This window comes from Vulpes vulpes, chromosome 1, assembly GCF_048418805.1.
Source record: "Vulpes vulpes isolate BD-2025 chromosome 1, VulVul3, whole genome shotgun sequence".
Lineage (NCBI taxonomy): Eukaryota > Metazoa > Chordata > Mammalia > Carnivora > Canidae > Vulpes > Vulpes vulpes.
The window spans coordinates 87,123,716-87,147,363 of record NC_132780.1 but is presented as its reverse complement, the minus strand read 5'-3'; the positions used below and the strand labels follow the sequence as shown (position 1 = coordinate 87,147,363).

The 23,648-nt window shown below is 42.4% G+C and overlaps 1 protein-coding gene across 7 annotated transcripts in view; it reads right to left on the bottom strand.

The window, feature by feature from the left end:
* The window catches only part of HIVEP2 (HIVEP zinc finger 2), a 191,988-nt gene extending 169,029 nt beyond the window's left edge, over window positions 1-22,959 (bottom strand). The window contains exon 1 of one of the 7 annotated variants that reach the window (XM_072719558.1): window positions 22,753-22,959. The gene's annotated coding sequence lies outside the window, so the exon portion shown is untranslated. Of the gene's footprint in view, window positions 1-20,992; window positions 21,149-21,655; window positions 21,819-21,907; window positions 22,021-22,281; window positions 22,444-22,752 lie in introns of those variants that run through there. The other 6 variants (XM_072719567.1, XM_072719551.1, XM_072719598.1 and 3 more) reach the window with 6 other exon arrangements.
* Window positions 22,960-23,648: the final 689 nt, after the last annotated feature.

Genomic DNA, 23,648 nt, shown 5'->3' with positions numbered 1-23,648 from the left:
CATCCAGATGATACATTTGTGTTTGGATTACCACCCCCAATAAACTAAGACTCCCATGACCCACACCAGAAGGAGAGCTCTTTTGGCTATTCCCCAACTACCAAGAAACAAATTCCTAAATACATCTTAAACTTCAAGAATTTAGAAGCTGGATTATTATTTGAAATAACAGAAGAAAAACTTCCCTTAGAAAAACAAAAGGAACCTACCACCACAGGGAGGGAAAAAAAATTTATTCATATTTACTCATCTGCATAAAGTAATTATTAATCCATCCTTTTTCACTAATTCACTCAACTGTTCACCCATTTAACCAACAAATGCATAATGAACTCCAGTAAGGAAGAAGGCTGTATTCATGATAAAAGGAGCCTGGGGTTTGAATGCAGCCACCTTTTAAACCGAAGATCCAAAACACACTAGTGTCCCAGGATGATAATATTACTGCTATATATCATGCTTCTTTCAATATTTTTCAACTTACTACATGCATATTGTACACTTACTATATGTTTACATCCTATTGAAAAATCAAGTAATGTTCCATGATCACTGAATTTAAGCCACTTAACAAAAAGAAGATTCTGGAAATTATGGCCCAGGAATTTGAAATAGCATCTGAAACATGAGAGATAGTGGTATCATCTTGATTTCTTCACTCAGCACCTGTTCACTGGGCGTCTGCTCCTGGTAGAGCACTGTTCTAGGCCCTGGGTATTAAGTGGAGATGAGGCAAACTCTGCCCTGGTTTGTGTACCTCGTCAGGAAAGGCGGACAGTAGTCAACCCAATTTTTAAAAAATACTTTTTAAGATAGGATTCAAATTATGATTCCAAGATATAATAGATGACTGCATTTATTCCAGAATCTCCCTCCAAGAAACACAAGCTTCTTAGCTGAGAAATGAAAGATATTCTTTTACCCACCCTAGTCAGAGCTGTAGTTTTGGTCACTATAAAGGTACAAAATTCTTCTGCAGCATAAAGAGCAAAATATAATATTGGGTTTGGGTTAATGTTAAGGAAATTCAGGTTTTACCTACAGTCTGTAAGAACTCCTCACACAATGACTTTCATAGTACAGTATGCTGATCTCGTTGTTATGAGACTTAACTAATGTGCCTAAGGATGCTACTTAGTCCCTCCAACAAGGTGCCGCATAAAAACTAAAGATTGTTGTTAATACAGAGCTGGAGTAATTGATCCTTTGATTAATACTGCTAAATAAATACTTTCATAACACCAGTTCTAAAATGGCCAAGGTCAGTTTAAAAGCAGTTAAATCTTATTATAGAGCAAACAAACATAGTACAGGGGATCCAACTATAATGTGGCCACAAAGGATGAAACTAGCATTTACATTAACAGTTTTCCTTGTCATATCAGATACACCTTCTGCATAATGTTACTGTAGGGGAGAGAAGGGAAAAGATAATCATATTTTTAAAAATGATCTTGCACTAGCACAGTGCTTTCCAATTTTCGAAACATTTCCACTCACACCTCTCATTTGCCTCCTGAATCCATTTAACTATTGAGATATTGAGAGTGTACTATAATGGAATCCACTCTCTTTGGTATAGTTCCAAGGAGCCACAACCTCCCCTCTGTTCTTAACTTCTAAATTTATTTGCTTTAGCGGGTCACTGAGAATATCTGTATAAATATGTGCATTTCAAAACCAATAAGCGTGCTAAAAAGTAAGGCTTAGATAGTAAAGAGAGAGAATCTTTGTGTTAAATTCTGTAAGGAAAAGGGTATCTTAAAGGAGATATAATTTTTAAATCTACAGCTCTTCTTCCAAATGTCTCAAATAATCTTTAACTTCCTTATTGCATAAATCAGCTGAAAGCATCCCAAGGGAAATGATACTGTATTATATTCACACTCAATGACCCCATGAGGACTTTATTTTTTTAAAGAAAAACACTTTGGCAACAATTATAAAAGCTCAAAATGAGTAAATAGCCTTATGACTCAGTTAAACATGTAAACAGTGTATATTCCAATGTGAAATGATTTTCTAGATTCACTAGGCACTACTAAGCGATATTTTCATCTTTTAAATCTTTTCACTGTCAAGTCTTTGATAAAAGAAACCTTAGCAGACCTCTCTGTGAACTTTGGCATTTTGGCTGTGGGGCCAAAAGAACAATCTACCATTACAAAGCCTATTCATGAGTCAACCAGAGAAGCAATCACAATGATGACTGCCCAACTGATACTACGTGCTCTTTTTGACATGCTGGCAAGTATATGAAACACTCAAGATCTATGTTATTAGATTTCAGATTGTTAATACCAAATATCTATTCTAAAGCGTAACTTGAAAGATCATTATAGTACAAATTAAAACACCTTTAATTAAAAAGCCTGGATTTACTTGCTTGGCTTCAATTTTGTAAGCCTAGCTATAGAAAAAAAAAAAATCTCTAACTTGAGGACAGTAAGTCCAGGGCCATAGCACTGTTCTCAAATTGACAAAAATCATTAGTCTTTATTCACACAAGATTCACTACCTAAATAACAAGGATTAAACTCATGAACATGGAGATGCTTTTCTTGTGATGATTCTGTCTTGAAGTGCACAACGGCAGGATGTTCATGCTTTGCCCTAAACATACTTCGTATCTTTGTTGCCACAATAAAGTAAGAGGTGACAGTTAGGAGGAGGTGAAACAAAAGGTTTCCTGCCGGGGTTTTGTGGAAAGGAAGGTTGTACATTCCACCAAGGCGCTGGAAAGTCGGCTCGGGCCCTCTGCGGGCAGCATTATTCAGCACCGGTCGTGCGCCGAAGCTTCGGGCCCACCTGACCCGGTGCTCCCTCTGCTAGGCGAGGGCCACCGGTCACCGGTCACCGACCTCGGGCCTTCCAGCACAGGGGAGTCCCCGTGCAGTCAGGAGAGTAAGCCGCCGCGAGGCAGGCGCGGTGCATCCTCCCGGGGGCCTTGTCCCCGGCGCCCTCCCCGCCCCCGGCGGCCCGGAGCAGGCGGCCCCGAAAGTAGGTCTCAGCCGGCGCAGCGGCGGCCGCCGGGAGAAGGGAGCCCCACTTTCTCCGCGCAGGAAGGGGGGCGGCCGAGAGCATTTCCTGTTGTGCAGCGGAGCCGAGCGGAGACGTCACTGCGCTCACACTCCCGCGGGTGTCAGCGCACCGGGGGCCGAAGTTCAGCCCCTCGCAGGGCGGGGCGCGGCGGGGCGGGCAAGGCGGCGGGGGGGGGGGGGGGTGCACGGCGGCGGGGCTCCCCGCCCGGGGCTCAGGGCTCGCTGGGCCGGTGCCCGCGCTGCCCGGGCGCGGCGGCGGGGGCGCGGCGGGGCCACCGCGAGCAGCGCCCGCCCGCGCCGCAGGGAGTCGCCTTTCCCCCCGGGCGCCTCGGAGCCCCGCGACTCCAGCGCTGCGCGCAGGTCACCGCGGACGGGCCTCCCGCGCCCCCGCCCCGGCCTCCCGCGCCCCCGCCCCGGCCTCCCGCGCCCCCGCCCCCGCCCCGGCCCGCCCCGGCCTGCGGGGAAAGACGCTATTCCCGGGGGCCTAGAGGAAGCACTTGCCTTGCGCACGTCCCTTGGCTTAATTTTTAACGTAATTTCCCCCAAAGGTGACTCTTTTTTTTTTTCTTTCTTTCTTTCTTTCTCCCACTAGGGTTATTTTTAAATAATCAAACGTGGATATGATTTTACTGTTGTTGCTGGGGTATGTTTTCTCCTCCTTTTTCTCTTAATGGTGGATTCCTTAAATAACTGTCAGAAAAGACAAAAGAGAACATTTCCACACTGCATAGCTCCAGAGGCCAAAGGAGGCAAGAAGGCTGTTCAGTCGTTTCTAAAAGCATATTCTATATGTGTTCATTACTAAAACACCCACTGCACAACATATAAAGTCCTTTTATCAGGTCCTTAATTAGTCCTGTTTCAAATGTCTAATATATTTAAAAAAAAAAAACAAAACAAAACAAAAAAAACCTCAGTCTCTTCCAAAGCTTTCAATCTTGTACTTCTCCACTTTAATAGCACACAAAACTTAGGGCCAGAATGTTTTAAAATGGAAACTGTCCATTCAGTAAAAATAATGGTGATTTTTTAACGTTTCTTTTATCCTACATTTCCAGGCTTCCATTTAGTTTGAAACCATGAACCAAATTATAAGCATGTGTAATTGTAGAGAAGCAGTGGCTTAAGGTTAATAAAGTTTAAAAGGAAGACAATAAGGCATCTTCTTACAATGTCAACAGATGTTACATTGTGCCAACATCTTGAATATTTAAGGAAAGCCACGTTTCACATCAGGGCATGGAATGAAAATACTTAGGGCTTTACCAAGTATAAACTGTGAGGTTGGGTGACAATGATTGTGTCCATGTAGATTCATCAGTTGTAATAACTGTACCACTCTGGTGCAAGATTTTTATAGTGGGAGGACTGTGTGGTTGGTGGGGGGAGGGGCACAATGCAGGGAGATCTGGGAAATCTGTTCCACTCAATGTTGCTGTGAACCTAAAACAGCTCTAAAAAATAAACTCTACTTTTAAAAAAATATATTTAGGCTAAGTGTCATGATATTTAAAATGTACACTGCATTGTAACCTATGGAGTCACAAGTAAATGAATCTTAAGAATTACAAAGAAATCATCTTTATGCTCTCATGAAGTTCATCATCCAACTTGATAAAGATGTTTACATTTTTAAAAGTTTACTGAATTTTTTAAATAATTAAATGTACGTGAAAGACTTTATAATTTAATAAATGTTGGTTGTTCTACCCAGTCATGTACTACCTAGGGGCAATATTAAAGGTTACCTTGGGGGCACCTGGGTGGCGCAGTGATTGAATATCTGCCTTGGGCTCAGGTAGTGATCCCCAGATTCGTGGGATCCAGTCCCACACTGGGCTTCCCACAGGGAGCCTGCTTCTCTCTAGACCAAAGTCACTGCCTCTCTCTCTGTCTCTCATGAATAAATAAATAAAATCTTCAAAAAAAAAAAAAAAAGTAAAAGTTACCTTGGCTTCCACTTAAAGTGACCCAAAACCCCCGAGTACTTCTTAGGTTGTCCTATTTTCCAAACATCTGAATAACACAAATACTTTACATATAATATGTTAAGCTTGCTTAGCTTATTTGAGTTTACCATTTATTTCATATATTCCTATCCCCACTTTATCAAAAAGTAGGCTCAAAGACCATAGGACTAGTTAAAAGTATGGAACTCAGATGGGCTCTTTTCAATCTTGTTGAAAAGGAATCACAAATCCTTCCCATTCCCATACTCCTAACTCCAAACTAAAACCACCCCTTCTGTCCTTCAGGGGAGGCTCTAGGCTAACTTGCTAGCCAGTGCCTCTTGCTTATGAATGTTGGGGAGGGGGAGCAAAGAAATAAACACCCCCAACTGCTTTATTTCTTCAGTTTGAATACAGTAACTTTTAAGCAACTTCCCTGAACTTCCCAAACTATCAAAAGATTCTTGATGTAAAAGTAATTCCAATATGTCCAGTCCTAGAACATAGCACAGTGGTCATCTCACACCAGCATTTTTCACTTGCCTTTTATGATCCCCCTCATTCAATCATCTTTTTATCCATTAAATCTCTGCAGTGATGATCATGGTTTCAATTAGAACATACTTTTACTTATTCCTTCAAATCACCTGTCCATAGTATATAATTAACACTCCACAAGCTGCAAGTAACCGCCCAAATACTGTCTAAGCTCACTGAAGATTTTATTCGAAGTTCATGCTCTCTAGTTCATGCTTAATTGCTGATGATGGCACTTGGAAAGAACAAAGGAGGGATGACTAAAAATTATCCTGTTTTATAATCCTAATTACAGACCAAATGAAATCAGTATTATCACAAATTTATTAGAGACTGAGGATAAAGAAAAGGCCTGAATGTTAGCATTAAATAAATCAACTTGTGAAAAAAATACATAATTGATAATATAAACCATAATCATAATTATGGTGAATTCTTAGGTCCTGGTGCTATTTTCAAAGGTTTCTCTTTTAGAACATGAAACTGTGAGGACAAAAGGATGTTTTATAAGGATAATGCATTTTTACACTTTGTCTTTAGAAACAAAATGCTCTAATTTTGTGCTTTAAAGTACATTCTAGGGATGCCTGGGTGGCTCAGTGGTTGAGCGTCTGCTTTGGCTCAGGTTGTGATCCTGGGGTCCTGGGATCAAGTTCCACAACGAGCTCCTCACAGGGAGGCTGCTTCTCCCTCTGCCTGTGTCTCTGCCTCTCTCTGTGTGTCTCTCACAAATAAATAAAGAAAATATAAATAAACAAGTAAATAAATAAATAAATAAATAAATAAATAAATAAAAAATAATACATTCCAAGACTGCACAGTTCCAACCTCACAAAATATATTATCATTTCATTCACTATGAAGAATTAAGACTTGAACTTTTACTTTTTTTTTTTTAATTTTATTTATTTATTTATTCATGAGAGACAGAGAGAGGCAGAGAGACACAGGCAGAGGGAGAAGCAGGCTCCCTGCAGGGAACCTGATCTGGGACTCCATCCCTGGACTCCAGGATCACTCCCTGGGCCAAAGGGAGGTGCTCAACCACTGAGTCACCGACTGGTGTCCCAAGACTTGAACTTTTCCAACTTCATTCTTTTAAAACTCATTATTAAATTCAGGATTGGTCTCATTTCGATGTAGTTACAATAGAAGAGTAACTGTGACCTGCTGCAGTACTATTTTGGTCTCCATGTTTCTGAGATCCCACTTCTCTACCATAAGAGCCTCCACATTGCCTTACACTGAATGGACTTCGACACAACTTGACTGGGAGAGGCTGACTCATCACACAAACTGGCACCTCTAAAAGTATTCAGGGCATATGAGGTTTTTATTCTTCTCTCATAATATCCAATATTGAGGGTTACTCTTCTCAAATAAGCCTTCACCAATCATTTGATGTTTTTTTCCAGAAAACTAGCTCCCAAGAAATGCAATGACAAAAACATTAGGATGTTACTCTTTCTCAGCTCCATGTCCTTCTTACATTACTCATTGTAGGACTGCATTGTTCCTCTAGAGCCAGTACTTGCCCAAGTCAGAGTCCAGGTCAAAATTAAATATGTGAAGCAAAGTCAAAAGAAGAGTACAGCTCCTTGACTGAACAGGAAGGAGAAGGTACAGACATGAGGAGAGAACTACATTACACACACACATACAGGAATGAATAAACCTTTTGTGAAAAAACTATCTAACTACATGCTCCACAGTCTTTGGCTCCAATAAGATCTTTTTCTACTTCAGTATTTCCAAGCCCTATAATTTTATTTTTCTTACAATATGTCCCCAAAGCTACAACCTCCTATTTATTAAGTGATCCTCAGTGCAAAATATTAGTGCCTTGATCCCCTCAAGGCTGGACAACTTCACAAAAGACAGACTTGTCACTAAAAACAATATTAGGACCTACAGGTGGTACAAGGACTGTCCGTTTCCTCTTCTAGACCATAACAAGATGGGACATCATCACCTCATACTTTTAAGGCTCTAGATAAAAGTCAGTATGTTCTTCAAATGGAAATATGTTATGTAGTACTTAAGTGTTTCAGAGCATACCTCCTTTTCCAGCCTCCATCTATATTTAATATTTCAGAATAGGCCCTCAATAAAGTCTAAATAATAGTGTGTTCAGATGGCCTGTAATCAAGTGTCATTGAAATATTAGTGTTCCCACATGCGTTCAAGTGTAATTAAAATTTAATGAACTGCATAAGTTGCTATGTTACACTACAGTATTTTTGTATTCTCTCCTAGTCCTTCACAGAGTCCTGTGTACTTCTCTAGAGACTAACAGTGTGACCAGAGCTAAATCTAAAATGAGTTACTTTCCACTGTGGTTAAAAGGAGAGTTCCAAAATCAAAGTGCCCACTCAAGGAAATGGTAACTTTTGTTTTAGTAACATACATATAATCTTGTTACTCTTGTCTAATATATTGTCTAGTATATCACTTCTGTGTATAGGTCCTCTTGTTCCATGAAATACGTGCTCATCACCTTCTTTACTATTTATTATGTGGATTAAGACGTAATCCATGTAGCCAAATTAAAAAAGCATTTTCTCACAGACACTAAAGACAGTCCAGATCTAAAGTAAAAAAATTTTCTAAATTGTTATTAAGATGCAACAAGATTCATTGCATACTCCCAGGTACTACAAAGGTGATGGTCTTACGAGTCATACACTTGCATAGAAGTACTTCCCAACATTCTATATCTCCATTTTTTATTAATAGAAGATATAAATCAAAGAAAAGATTGATTTAGTTCATAGTAAAATTACAACCATTTGAGCAGAACTTAGTGTCACTATGGCATGTTATTTACAGGAAAAAGAGTAGGAAGTAGAAAAGACATGAATAACCAGCACAGGTGTGAACATAACAAAATGCCCACTGGTGATATAATTACTTTGCCTTTGTGATTAAAGTCATTATCCTAAAGATTGTTGAGCTTCTAGGACAAAGAAAGTAATAATGATATGCTAATTCAAAATCAGTATGTCCCATGCAAAAAAATGCACATGAAACAGAATTTTCTGCATAAAAATTCCTACATATCTTTTATCTGTTTCATTTCATTTAACTGTGTTTGCAAAGTTATGAAACTGCCAAAATCAGGGGCAAATTCTCAATGTGTTGCAGTATGTACGTCCACCATTACTTATCATATTAAATACAAACTCTGTAAGCTGGAATACAAGTCCTTAGACAATGTATCTCAAGTATTCTAACTTTATCACCAATATTCACTAAATATGCATTTTGTGCTACCCTCAAATCACATGTTTCTGTGATAATACTCGACACTTTCCCACCATGATGCCCATCAAAGTCAAGGCCTATCTAAAGCATCCCCTTTCTCATGAAATGTTCCCAGAACTCCTCAGCCAGAGATGACTTTCCACCTTAATACTTCACCTCTCTGGTGGTACTTCACCTGCTTCTTCTAATTATAGCTTCCTTTGAATAGTTCTTTTGCTCAGTACAGTACATTACAAAAGTTTTGATGATGAGAATAGTGAAACACTCCTCTTTATCTTTTATATTCTATTTCTACCTCTATTGTATTTTATACTCCCATACATGTCACACCAGAATTTCAATAACTTTATTTGTAAAAATGGATTTGTGTTACATTATTACACATTCCAACTCTATTCCCGCTGTAAAGGTTTCAGCACGTTTAGGCCTTTCCTGTAGAAGGTCTCTACCCAGTTGATAAGAGGCTATATTCTAAAGAGTAAAGCAATAAGCAATTTACTTTTGAGGATTCAAACCAAACAATAGCCTAGGGTACATTTCAGACATGAACAGCTTGATCCCTAAAGAAATTAATAGAATAAAAATGAAAGAGCCATAATAAGAGGTCTACTTGAGGGAACTAGGAATATTCAGCCTGGAGGAAGGAATACTTAAGATGAACATGATCGCTATCTTTAAATAGTTGTAGGAATGTCATGCAAGTGAATGAGGAAACGTGGATAGCTACAGAGGGCCAAACTGCTGATAAACTGCAGTGTTCCAGGAGTGGAATCTGCCTCCCAAAGCAAAGAAGTAGAGACTAATGCAGGTAATCGTTGGTGATTTGTCCTGAGTGCTTTCTCCTTGCTCAGTTGGGGATTAAATGATGGCTCCAATGGCTTTATCTAATCCTGACATCCTCTGAGAAGACTTACATCGCAAAATGTCCTGTCATCATTTGACAAATCAATACGTCAGATCCTACACCCATGCAAATTAATCACCATAACTGAAATCAGATGCTTTAAGAGATGCCCTAAATCAGGTGTAACTTGCAGAACTACAAATTGTATCAAAGGGACAGGGGCAGCCCGGGTTGCTCAATGGTTTAGTGCTGCCTTTGGCCCAGGGCATGCTCCTGGAGACCTGGGATCGAGAGTCCCACGTCGGACTCCCTGCATGGAGCCTGCTTCTCCCTCTGCCTGTATCTCTGCCTCTCTCTCTCTCTCTCTCCTCTCCGTGTTTCTCATGAATAAATAAATAATTTTTTTTAAAAAAAAGGGGTAGGAAGAAGTAAAACTTCTCACTAGATGCTGAACTGATACTGAAGATGCTGCCCACTAGAACCTAAGATCTGACCCACCTGGATAAAAGCTCGGGGAAAGTTTACATTGAATAAGTAAGTAAGGCATTTGCATACTCCAGAGACCCTCAGAGTCCCATTTCTATCCTGCTCTCCTTCTCCCTGCCTCCTATTCTTAGTAATACTTAACATGTCTATGTCAAACATGAAAACAGCAGTTTGATTTACACAATTGTGCAGCATAGTGTCAAAATTTCTTATGAAATTCAACCTGTTGGTGTCAAGGAGATCACAGATGTTAGACATGGTCTGCTTCTACAGCTATGAGGAAGATTAATATAATCACAGCAGGCTTCAAAGCTAGGGCCATTTTGTTATTAATTTCAAAGTGTCTTCTCTTTGCTTCTCTTCGTTCCCATCCTACATAACCCATAAGAATATAGGAAAATAAAGACAAATTATCAGGACAATTTCCTCACAATATGAATTCCTGGGTTTAGCTAAAATGTGAAAGTTTTCCAGATCAGCTATTGATACCCATCATAACTACTTTCAGATATCATTAGATTTAACATTAGTAAACTCCCCAAAGATGGCCAAAATCAACTGATGACTGAACAGATTTGGAGTCTGTCCATTAAAAAATCTAATCTCCGCACTCAGCATCCAATTATTTGTTATATTCTATACTGTCAGGTGATTTATTTTAAAAGGTCATTTTGAATATTCTGAGCCACTTGGCCCATTTTTAAAAGCTACACTTGATTAAATTTGGGCACCAAGTTCACCATAGACATTACTGAGGCCATCGGGACAAGTAAACAGATTACAAATTCAAAAACAAATTGTCTTTGGATTCCTTTTCTTTTGCTTGAGTATGGGTATAACTATCTCAAAATTTTGTTACACATGTGCATTAGTGACTTACGCAAAATTTAAATGCACCAGGGGATATTACAACAAGCTGTGGAGCTGCTAACCATTATCTTTCTGAAAACAATTACATATGCCTATAATAAATTGCATCAATAGCAGTCAATTATCTCAAGAACACTTTACTAACCCTTGTCACAAATGTATTGCTGTGTATCATATTTTTTTTCAACAACTGAATTATTCTCAAAACTTAGTGTTGCTTCACATCCTAAAAATAGCCACTCCAATTCTCTGTGTTACCCTGCTCTGCTCCCAGGAGGTAGGGCAGTGCTATAAACAATGCTTCATTTTTACAGATGAAGAAGAAGTGAAATATAACAGTACAGCCACTTTGCTTGAATCATTTTGAAAATCAATAATGAGGCAAGCAATGAACTAGTGGGATAAGGGTTTACTATCAGCCATTCTGGTGTCTTCTATGGCCCCAGTGTAGGCTCCAATGAGCACATCCTGACACTAAAGCCCCCAAAATGTTAAAAATCCTCATTTTACCCAAAAAGTTTGTATTTCTCTAAACAGAAACTTTGACACATGGCAAATCAATTGAGTAAAAAGAAAATAAATTGAATGTTTATGAACCTGGATTTTTCCTTTGCTTAGACAAACAGGGGTTATTTTAAAATGTAGGCATCAGGAGAAGAAAGAAAAATAAAGTTTGATAATTATTTCATGGATAATTAGAGGCTGAACTTCCCATGACTTGTCCATAAAGTGTTGGGGCTGGCCATCAGGATTGTCCCACAGGCCCCTGCTGGATTGCCAAGACAGATTTCATCACTTCACCTGAGAGGAAAAGATTCACCCCCAGCCTTCCCTCCTGTATTTTTCTTTGCTTCCAAGGGCCAGGATCCATAATGGAGTAAAGAAATACATTCTCTCTTTATGCTAAATCTATCCAAGCAGGCCTACCAAGAAACAACTTTTCCTTAATCCCTACACCTATATACAGTAACTACCTGCATATAGCGATCCTTTCAGAGCACTCTAAACAAAATATGGCCAAAGAAAACTATCCTATATGGAAGAATCCTTGTTCACTATAAACTTCCTGGTCCAACTGTAGGAGAAAACCTCAAAATGGCTCTACCTGGACAGTTGCTGTAAATTCAAATGGGAAGCATAGAGCCCAGGGAGACCCTGACTATGGCTGTAAGAAGTGTGATTGGTGGGTGCAGAGGGGAGACAGCTGTTTCCCAGGGAACATCTTATGAAGATGAAGAAACACTTAGGAAGCAAAGACTAGCCAGGATTCCATCCATCATTTGATTCTGATGATCCCTCCTGCCATCTTACAATGAGTCCAAAGTCTTTTATTACCATTTCAAGTATGAGTTTCTTGAGAATTATGACTTTCAATATTCACCAAATACCTACTGCCTTCCTACTGTCTATCTACCATGGACTGTTTACCACATTTTGGGGAAAGGATAAACAAATCACCCTAATCCACTAGAAATTTGATCACAAAAAATTATACGAAAATGAAAAATTCATTTTAAAAAGATGAAAAATATACATGCCAAATGTAAGTCGTGCTAATCTCTTCACTTTTAAAGAGTGAAGAGATTCAAACTATGAATACATTGTACAATAAAATGTGTCATTTAAAAACCATTCTCTTTCTTCCTTATGAAAAAATAGCCAGAACTTGATTCTATAGGTTAGGAAAGGCCATCATGCTGAACCACAAAGAGGAATTTTTAAAAGGTACTATAATATTTAATCATGCAAAAATCGTACTATGCTACTATGAAAAATATAGATACAGATATGGGTATAATAAATGGGATTTTGTCATTAGTGATTTAGTAAATCCTGCAACACTTCATTAACTATTATTTGGGTTGAGAGACACAAGATGAAAGTAGAGATTTTTTTTAAAAAAAAAAACACTGGAAAGTAGTACATTGAACTAAATTTGCCCAAAAAAGTTTCTAAAGTAGTCCAGTAGAATACAAACACCATGAGGACAGGGAATTTTTTTTTAACTATTTAATCCCCAATGTCTAGAAGAGAACCTTTCCCAGAGCGGGTAGGTGCTTAATAAATCTCTGTTGAGTTAATAAATGTCTGCTTAAAAGCCAGCAGTCCCAGGAACACTCCAGTTGTGCCTCCTAAGCAAGTCCAAGGCCCCATGAGTAAACACTGGTTCTCCAGCTCTTGCAATTTACATAGAAGTTCAAGTTGGGTAATTCAGGCCCCGAAGGCTATTTTTAGACCAAAAAACTCCAGAAGGATGATCCATAAAGAACCAGGGAATTTCGTTCACTTCACTAGTATAGCACAGGCTGAGCTAAATGAGAAATATCCCCAAACTGTAATTGATATTTCCACTTGCCAAGTTGAAAAACATGGGCACTCTGACATCATTTCTTTTTTTTTTTTTTTTTTTCTGACATCATTTCTTAAGCCATTTCAATCAGGAGCTTAATAGACCATTTGAAAATGTGTAAGTGATATTTTACTGTCACAACACTTTGAGTTCTCTTGTGTTTTTTTTCTTTTGGTCTAATCCCTTCTTAATAATAATCATGGTGATTAGGTATTTAATGTTTATTATGAACTCAGTGAGATAGGTACACATATTCTCATAAAAATTTCACAACGACCCTTAAACAGATATTATCATCCTCATTTTGTAACCTCCAGGAGGTTAAGTGACCTTCCGAAATTCCCTGGAGCTTGTGATAGAGCTGGAATTTACCCTGTTCTTTCTTTCTTTTCTTTTCTTTTTTTTTTTTTTTTTTAAGATTTTTATTTATTTATTTGACTCAGAGAGAGAGAGAGAGCACAGGCAGGCAGAGCAGCAGAGGGAGAGAAAAACAGGCTCCCCACTGAGCAGGGAGCCTGATGTGGAACTCTATCCCAGGACCCTGGAATCATGACCTTAGCCGAAGGCAGACACTTAACAGAGTGAGCCACCCAGGCGCCCCTTGTCTGACTTTAAATCCAGGCTCTTAGCTCCTAGGTGACCTCCTTCACACAATGTGTATCCCACTAGTGGATATGCCTATACTACTATACTGTGCTAAAGTGAGCGAAATGGCTAGCAATTTAATTTTTTTTTAATTTATGTAGTAATTTTGATGTTTTAACAGTTGCTTATGCTTATGAATTGTTAAAAAGACCAAATGTTTTTGGAGCCAAATAGCCCTGAGTTCAAATCCTGCTTCACTACTGTTGGAGTGTCCCTGTAAAAAGTCTGTTAACCTTTCTGAGTCTCGATCTTCCGAAGTGTAAACATGAAGGTAACACCAAATCTTCTGACAGCTATCACTGGAGAGTGCCTGGTATGCAGCCTGGCACAGAGTAAGTGCTCTTTCAGCCTACATACCCTTCCTTCTAACGGATTTGCTAAATTGGCACTGTGCTGATTTTATAAAAGTGTTTAGTTCATCCTTGTAATACCATAATTACAGAATATAATGACACTGCATTCTCTATAACTACAAAGTAGAATTTATAAACTGATAGAATATGTGTTGGAAGAGGCTTTAGAAGCCCATCTGTTCCAATCCTTTCATTTCCAAATGAAGTCCAGAGAGTTTAAACGACTTGCTTCCAAGTTTTTACAGAAAGCTAATTGCAAAGACACTACTAGACCTTACGTCCCTCCACCTCCACTTTCACTATACCCCCAGTTTTGCCTCACATTACACAGGCATGGCAACACATGTAATTTTCAGACAATTAAGCAGTATAAAATAACCTCAGTTTAATTGCATCCAATTAACAAGCCAAATTAGTGTTTCATATGTACACTATTAAACTAGTTGTCTGGCTTCCAAAAGAAATAAAACACTGTTTCAAATGAATCTAGTATTTTAGTGAACAAAGCTACTTACAATTTAAATTACCTTTCCTATAATCTTCTTTATATGGATTTAGACCCAATCTCCATTTTAAAAGAAATTCTTTCCGCAACTATCAGGATGAGAATTCATGCTTATATTTTAAGTATCAAATTTTTTTTTCTCACTGAATACATACGATTTTCTTTTTTTTTTTTTTAAGATGTTATTTATTCATTCATGAGAGATTCAAAGAGAGAAAGGCAGAGACACAGGTAGAGGGAGAAACAGGCTCCATGGAGGGAGCCCGACGTGGGACTCCATCCTGGGACTCCAGGATCACACCCCGGGCCGAAGGCAGGCATTAAACCGCTGAGCCACCCAGGGATCCCTGAATACATACAATTTTCTAAGATTAGTATATATGCGTGTCCATGCGCACATGCATGCCTATGCACATATACACACCTACAGACCCCTAAGCAAATATAAATGAGGGTGTGTCTGTATTTTCCCACTGCCTAGTTTCAAAAGTCCCACCTTTTCCTTGGCCTTCTGAAATCAAGTGAATCTGCCACAATGCAAATAAGAGCTTCCCTGATCTCCTGCTTTCTTTTTCCGAGAAAATGAAACCACCAAATAAATCTGTCAAAGAAGCACCGCCTTTCAAAGACACCGCACTACACTATCTGTCCAATATGGTCATGATTTAGGTATAATCAGCTATCAATTAGAAAGCAGTATTCTAATGAACCACAAAATGAATCATCTATCCATTCCTTAAATATTTACACCTTAAAATAATTTTAAGTATAATCATTTCCATAAGTTAGTGTTTGGTAGCAAACCTTTACTATTAATATTTATGAATAATGTTCAGGGTTAAAAGTTTTATAGTAGGTTAAAATAATAATGTAGTACTATGTTCTTAAGATGTAGCACAAAGTGACTATCATACATATTTGGCCATGCTTATCAAATTATTTTAACCTCTTGGTTATGTATTATTTAAATGTTTATGAATAAGATAAAAAAATTCATATTGTCATTCAGTAATATCAACCTTCATTACTTCTTTTTGGGGCATGATACCAATTTAATGGCCTCCTTGCCACCAAGATATCCAGCCCATAAACTTTTCTCTCTGAACACACACACATTCTAGCATCACTCCTCTGCTCAAAAACCTTCAGTGAAATCCAGCTTTCTCAGGAGGGCTTCACATCCCACCTGGTCCAGAGCCAATGCTCACCATACTCCTCCTCCGCCTTGGCACAACTATGCCCCACCATCCCAGATCAAATTCACTGTGCCCCTCCCTTCTCTCTCAGGAGGATTTCTTGAAATTCACTTCAACCTTCAAGGCCCCACACTCAAAACTTACTCATTCCCATAGGGACCTTCTACTCTTTTCAGTTGGGGGGGGGGAAAAAAAGCCTCCATGTATCCTCTACTTCCACTTGTTTTAATACAGTTTATTTTAAAAGCCATATGTCTTCTCTAGATTATAAAAATTCTTAAACCAAGGTTCATTATCCTCTTATCTCTCAAGTACTCATCCTGATTCCCAGTCTGACTCCAGAGCATAAGCTTGAGACTTCTATACATACTGACTCCTCCTGCCACATAAATTGAATTTTCTACATTCTGTAAATTTTAAAACAGGGAGCGAATTAATTAAATGACAAGAGTTCACGAAATGGAATATGAGTCCAAGATTACACAAAGAAATGTTATTTTCACTAACTTGTTTTTCTACTGTTTTGTGATACACTGACCCTGAATCATACAGAAAGAAAAAAATAAAATCCACATTTTCCCAAAGGTCCTGGTATTTGCAGTCACGTAGAGAAATTATCTGGAAACTGAATGTTTCACTAAAAAAAAAAAAAAAGAGAAACATATAGATTCAGCTCAGGCAGGGCTCTAAAGATTAATTGGTTCTTCAAACAGCGACCTTGTAAAGACTTCGGAATTGGTAGTTATTCATTAATTGAATCAATGATGTTGACGAATTTAGTTAACTTGAACCTCTAATACGTATTTTTTCATTTAAATTATTTATTTTAAAGAGTGATCTGCAAATAACAATAGCTAACCTACAACTAAACTCCTCAAACTGAAAGTCAGCACATAAAATCATAACAAACCTCCAGGGGTAAAGTATCATTGATCATTGTTCAAGTATCATTGATTGTAAACATGCTATAGATAGATAGGCCTCCTCCAACTTCTAGGCCCTGCCCCCCAAAATTCCCCCTCCAATGATCAACGTCACCAAGAGTAGGGTCACCACATGCCCAGATTTTCCAAGGACAGTGCCCATTTATACCAGGTTAGATAATCATTCATGTGGTCCTAACCACATTGTCTGGCTGCACCTTGCCTTATCTCTGTTATTAGGTGCCCTCCAGCCCCACTGGCTCACTTTCAGCTCCCAAAAACACCGTACATTCCCCAATCTCAAGGCATTTGCATTATCCCCTCTTTGTACAATACTCTCTTTCTCCCCACCCACTTCTTTCCACTTGACTATAACTTATTCTTCAGTCTCAGCTCAATTACTACCTCCTCAGACAGAGGTGATATATCCCTTATTGTACACTTCTTTATGTTTTTTCCATAGCACTCACAACTTAATGTGGCTCTACTGCTATTGGTTCACCTCATGGCCCGTATCCGTCAACTCCACTAGATCAGAAGCTCTTTTTCTGGTCTGGATCATCATTATATTTTTGGTGTCTAGCAGAAGGCCTGACCCATAGTAAATACTTGTTGAATGAGTGGATGATTAAGTTGTATTGATAAACAGTGACTGGGTCATTTGTCATAGCACTCTGGAGAAACAGCTAAGATTATATTTGAATGACAAGTCGAAAATGCTGCCTGGCCCTGAGTGCTTCCAGCCCTTACATCCAATCACCTCATGACCCAGAAGTGGTAGGTCAAACCCCACCTGCTCTCCGCCCAGAGCTGTCTTCAGGCATACAAACTTCATTTTCATCTCTTGTCTCCAAAGCACTTTCTTCAAATATGTTTACCTAGTTAGGCTCCAAATTTTAAGCTGAGAGGAAATCTAAAGTTATAGACACTTATAGAGTAGACCAAATGCCATAATTAATACCTCAAATGACAGATAATATATGCTAAGATTAGCACATATTTGGCTCAAAGAATGGTGACACAACTTATCAAGCAGTCCTGATTCTATTCTAAATTCAGTTGTGAAGACAGTATAGTCCTATATCTATCTTAATGCTAGTAGCCATGGTCCACAGAAGCCAAAGATTGCACAAATCAAGTAGGCTATGTTACCCTCTTGTATGTGAAGACTGGCTGTGTCACAATCATAGATAAAGTGCTCAAATATTTTTCCAAATTACTCAGAGCCATCTCACAGCTACAAATACTGATTTACAACTTCCTTTTTGTTAGCACTGCCATAAATAGCATATAGAAAGCAATGTTTTTTTTAATTGTGATAAAATATCATGAACAAACAGAAAATTATTTCAGTTGTACAATTTCCCCCAATAAGCAACATCTTATTTTCTTTCCCATTTTCTCTCAATCTTCTGTGTTCATCCACAACTTCATGCGTTGAGGAGCCTTACTGGAACATTCACTGAAGTTTCACTCAAGAATAATGAAGGCTCTGCCTATGCGGTTACAGCAAACCCATACACGCTGATAGTGTGAAGTTCCTTATAAAGCCTGAAGTCCACTGAGTTGAGATGGCAAACTTCCTCTGTTCTTTTATATAGTAACACCTTAAAGGCTGTAATACTAACATACCACATTTTAGCCAAAATATGGATTCATGATGAGTCCGTGCATAAATTCACTATATATGAAGCATAGCGCTGGAATTGTCAGGTGGAAGTTTAAACTGTGAACCACTTCTCCACCTACAGGATTGTTGCATAGACCAATACAGAGTCCTACTGATGCTGACTAGGAACCAAAATTTGAAAGCAGTGTTCATTTTTTAACAGACTTAGGGGAGCAGCAACCTGTTTGATCCCAGACCATCCATCCAATTGATCTTAACCACTTTTCCCTTAATTACTACATGAGGAATTAAGTTATTCTATACCGTAATGGAATACGCCCTTCACTCATGCCAAATAACATTTTCTATCGGTCTTTAAAACTACTTTTGCTACACTGAAGCTTTCAGATTAACTCCAGCTAATTACTGATAACTAAAGAAAATCTAATACCAACACAAATAGACTGTTATTTGTTGTTGCTGCTGTTGAAATAAGCCCTGTTTTGAAAATCAAGATAGGCAAATTAAAAAAAAAAAAAAAAGTCTTCACTTTAAATTGAATCAGCACAAAAAATTCAACTTGGTTTTCTGAATAATGACAAAGTGCCAAAAGCTCAAGCAGACACATGTACCATTATTCTACGAGGAACGCCTGCATACGTGTTGTCTCTGTTTTGTTTTCATAGTAACGAGAACGTTTGAAAACACATCTCATGTAAAAAAGTAGCCTAATCAATCAAAAGATTCTGCTGGCTAATCTTTCAATGTAGTCAAATAATATGATTGCATTCTGCAATAATACACATATTGTAAATCCACTTTCACATCCATGTTTAATAGAAATATAAAAATGTTTTATCTACTTCAATGGTATTTTTCCAAAGACAGACCTCCACAAGGATCCAACAGATTAAAAATCAGTTGAATTTTAAGTCTGTAATCATCATCAATATGCTACTACTCCCAAAATCGTCCCCAAATCAATTTAATCAGAAACACTCTTCCATAAACATAAGCAGTCTCTAAAAAAAAGCCAATAAAATACAATCACCGTACAGAAATACAGATTCCAACAAATGAATTTTGTTTTATATCTGACCCATGTTCAAAGCAAGAAACTCAGACAATTTTCAAAAGATTCACCATTGCCATATATCTTTTTTCTGTACATAAGAAAATACGCCGCATATTTCAAACCTAGCGGTCAAAAGGGATTATGACATTTGAAGCACACTATCATTAAGTGGATGTTGGTAAATCCCTTTCACCTCAAAATAAAAATGCACAGTTCTCATCTGGTAACATGATTTCTTAGTCTTACTAATGAAAGTGATAGCACATAGAAGGCATTTTTGTCTTAATAAATCATTTGGCCTATATCTCAAAAATCAAACCGAATCTGCTTCATTACACAATCTATTTGGTTAAAATATTGTTTTGGCATCCTGATAAGGTGAAAAGCACAGGATTAGTGCAAACACTAATATATGTATCAAATACATAAATTAATACATGTCAATGTACGTATATATATGTATGCAAAGATTTAAAATAACGGTTTGCTCAAGGACAAATATCACCAAACATTACTATATCGCTGGAGGAAATGTTTCTAATAAAGTTAAATGGCCTTTTTCTAGGAGGACAGATCATTGCAAATTTAATTAAAATGGATCTTATTAATATTTCAAGTAATTTCTGGGCTTGATTATGCGCCACAAAAGAAACAACTGTACTAAAGAGAAAAATCAATAGCCCTTGACTAGAGCTCTGAGTATGCTAGAAAAACACAGTCCTCTTGTGAATTATCAAGGTCTAGCCTTTGGGGGTGGGAGAGAGCACCAATATTTATTTGGAGGTAAATGGAGTTATTTTTAAAATGGCAAAAATGGCAAAAAAAAAAAAAAAAAAGGAAGGAGAACAATCGGTTCAAATTTTCCATTATAATGAAAGTACCGGAAACAAGCCTTTTTATGTTCATTTTAGGCCTAAGAAACTGTGCAGAGAATAAGGCTTCTGCAATGTCAGTTGCACACACTGCTTCCTGTGAGAATTCTAAGCCATTACAGGTGTCCTAAGGCCTCCAGCGAAACCTATTATCGGGTTATTCCTCCGGTCCCGTCCAAGCCATCCCCACTGCCCCCTGCCCCACACGTATTATTGCTCGGCTCCTCTAAGCGTCTGTTAAGGACCCTCTGTCTTCTCTGCACTCCCGAGGTTAAAGTACCCACTTCCCCCCGGCGAAGCCCGTAAAAGCTTTCCCATTAGAGAAGACTAGTTCCTGCGGTCCTTCTCGGTTAGATGCTTTCAAGTCAGAGATGAGAGGAGCCACTTGAAGAAAACCCTTCTTCCCCCTCCTCCCTTTCCCCACTGGAAGCCACGTCCCTGCAGGACACCACCACCCGGGGGCACTTCCTGACCTTCTACTCCCTCACCCAATTTGGGCTTGGAGGGTTGGGGTCGCATTTTCCCGTGTCCTCTGCTGCACTGGATGTGTTATGTAAGAGGGACAGCGCGCGACAGGCACATGCGTATAAAGCGCACGGATCTGCGATAACAGCTGGGGTGGCAGAGCCGATGCGGAGTCTCCCCCACCCAACACGACAGACACCACGCGTCCATCACCCCCACCCCCCACCCCCCCACCCCCACACACAGCGCAGTGTTTTCCTGTCTCGCCCCTACCACCACCGACGCACAGAATGGGAAGGCGGGGGAGGGGTGAAGGGAGGTGAGAGCGGCGGCGGCGGCGGCGGCAGCACATCTGCTTTGATAGCAGCCGGCGGAGCCGCCGCGGCACAGAGCCCCTCGTTAACCCCCTTCCTGTGGCCGCACCACGTCATGGAACATTCCCGGAACGGGCCAGCGTCCCACCCACTTCAGGGAACAGACATAAAGGCGCAGACCCAGCTCCCCACAGTGCAGAGCGCAAACACACATGTCCCCTCGCGGTCCCCGGGCAGCGCCGGCCCCGCACGCACGCAGACCGCCCCCACCCGTCTCCGCGCGCCCCCGCCGGCCCCGCGCGCCGGGAGCCGCTCCGCGGCCGCTGCACCCGCGCGGCGAGGCGCCTCCGCCTGAACCTTCCATCGAGACAGTCCCCTCCTCGCTCGCTTCCTTCCTTCTCTCCCTCTCTCCTCCTTCCCTCCTTCCTCCCTCGCTCGGGAGGAGAAAGGAGTCACTGAAATGCCAACCGCTAGCGCCTTCGCCGCGCGCGCTCGGCCGCAGGCCGGCGGCCCGGCCCCCGCCCGCCCCCGGCCCGCGCCGCGCGCCCGCCGCCCCCTCCCCCTCCCCCTGCCCCTCCCCGCCCCCGCCCCCGCCCCCTCCCCCGCTACCTGGCGACGGGCGGCAGCCGCAGCGGTGGCCGGCGGTGCGCGCCGGTGCACGTCCCTCATTAGTACCCAGGCACATTCCTGCCTCCGGCGCTCCCGCGCGGCCCCCTCCCCCCAGGACATTACGCAAAGCAGCCTGCCCTCATCTGCATAGATCCCCGGCCGGGGTATTCCCCGCGTCTCCCGGCGCGCCCGACCCCCCGGGCGAGGTCTCCCCATCCCCGCCCCCTCCGACCCTCACCCTCGGGCCGCCGGGCAGGGGCCGGGGGCGCGCGCCGCGACGGGCGACCGAGGCCGGCGGACGCGATCTCGGCGCAAAGTGAAACAAGCTCCCGGGGCGACGGGAGCAGGAGAGACACGGCGCCCGGGCCACTTACCGCGCCGAGGAACCCAGATTCCCGCCGCTGCGCTCTCCCACAGGCCGGTCCGCCCTCCTCGCACCCCGCGGCTGCACCCGGCACCCCGGAGTCCAGGCGCGCAGGGGTCGCGCCGCGGAGCCAGGAGCCCCTCCAAGTCGCCGCGGGCTCGGGGAAGCCTCCAGGTCCAAGACCCAACTTGGCAAGGACTCGTGCCACAGCCCCCGCAGACGTTCCGCTGGGGACCCTCCTCCGGCGGGGACGCGGCGCCCGGCGGCGCCCGAGGCTCCTCGCCACCCGCTCACCGCCAGCCCGCCTCCCGCCGGCCGCCCGCCTCCGGCCCGCGCGCCCCCCGGGCGGCTGTCAGCTCCCGGCCGCCGCCGGTGACCGCGGCGGGGGGACGGCGCGACGCGGCGGCCCGAGCCCGAGCCCGAGCCCGAGCCCGAGCCCGAGCGGGCGAGGGGGATCCTCGCAGCCGCGGCGGCCGCTCACCTGGAAAGTCACCGCTGAGACGGAGGAGGAGGCGGCGGCGGCGGAGGAGGAGGAGGGGGGGGAGGACGGAGAAGAGGAGGAGGGAGACGAGGCAGAGGAGGAGGAGGAAACCCCCCTGGTGCCCTTGTTCTCGCTGGCGCGGCGGCCGCTCCTCGCCAAGGCTGAGCGTGTCTGGTGGGGGGTGTCTGGTAGCATTTCCTTAAGGACAGAGGGAGGGCGGGCGCGGAGGGAGGGAAGAGATCCCGACCGCCTGCCCGGGCTCCTCTCGCCTTTATGTATTTTTCTGACACTACGCGGGGACGGGCCCGGGGCCCGGGGCCCGGGGCACGGGCCGCGGGGCTCGCCAGGGAGCGCGAGGCCCGGGCCGCAAGCGGGCTGCGTGCGGGAGCCGCAGCGGCCGCCTCCCCTCCGGGCCGCGGACGCACCGGGTTATTCCTGGCAGCGCCTCCCCGAACAGAAGTTACTAGGAGGAGTGCGCGGCGAGGGCGGGCGCGGGGGGAGGCGGGGGGAGGGAGGGAGGGAGGAAGAGGGAGAGACTCAGCCAGCGACGTCATCGGATCCCCCAGCGCGTCCCAGGGAGGGAGGCTGAACCAGAAAAACCAGTCTGGAGCCGGAGAGCGGGAGCGGGATGCGCGGCGCGCGGGGCGGCGGGGAGGGGGGGGGAGGCTCCGGCGAGGGCAGGGCAGGGCCGGGCCCCGCTGCGGCCGCTCGGGCCGGGGAGACCGCGGCCGCGCTCCGCTCGCTCCGAGCGGGGAACTCCCCCGAGAGCCGCTCTCTACTTGTCAGGCAAAAAAAGAAAAAAAAAAAAAAAAAAAAAACTTGGGCGTCTCTAGGAGCCTGAGAATTTCCTTTAGGGACGTGGAAACCGCCCCCCTCCCCAACTTCCTCATTTCCCC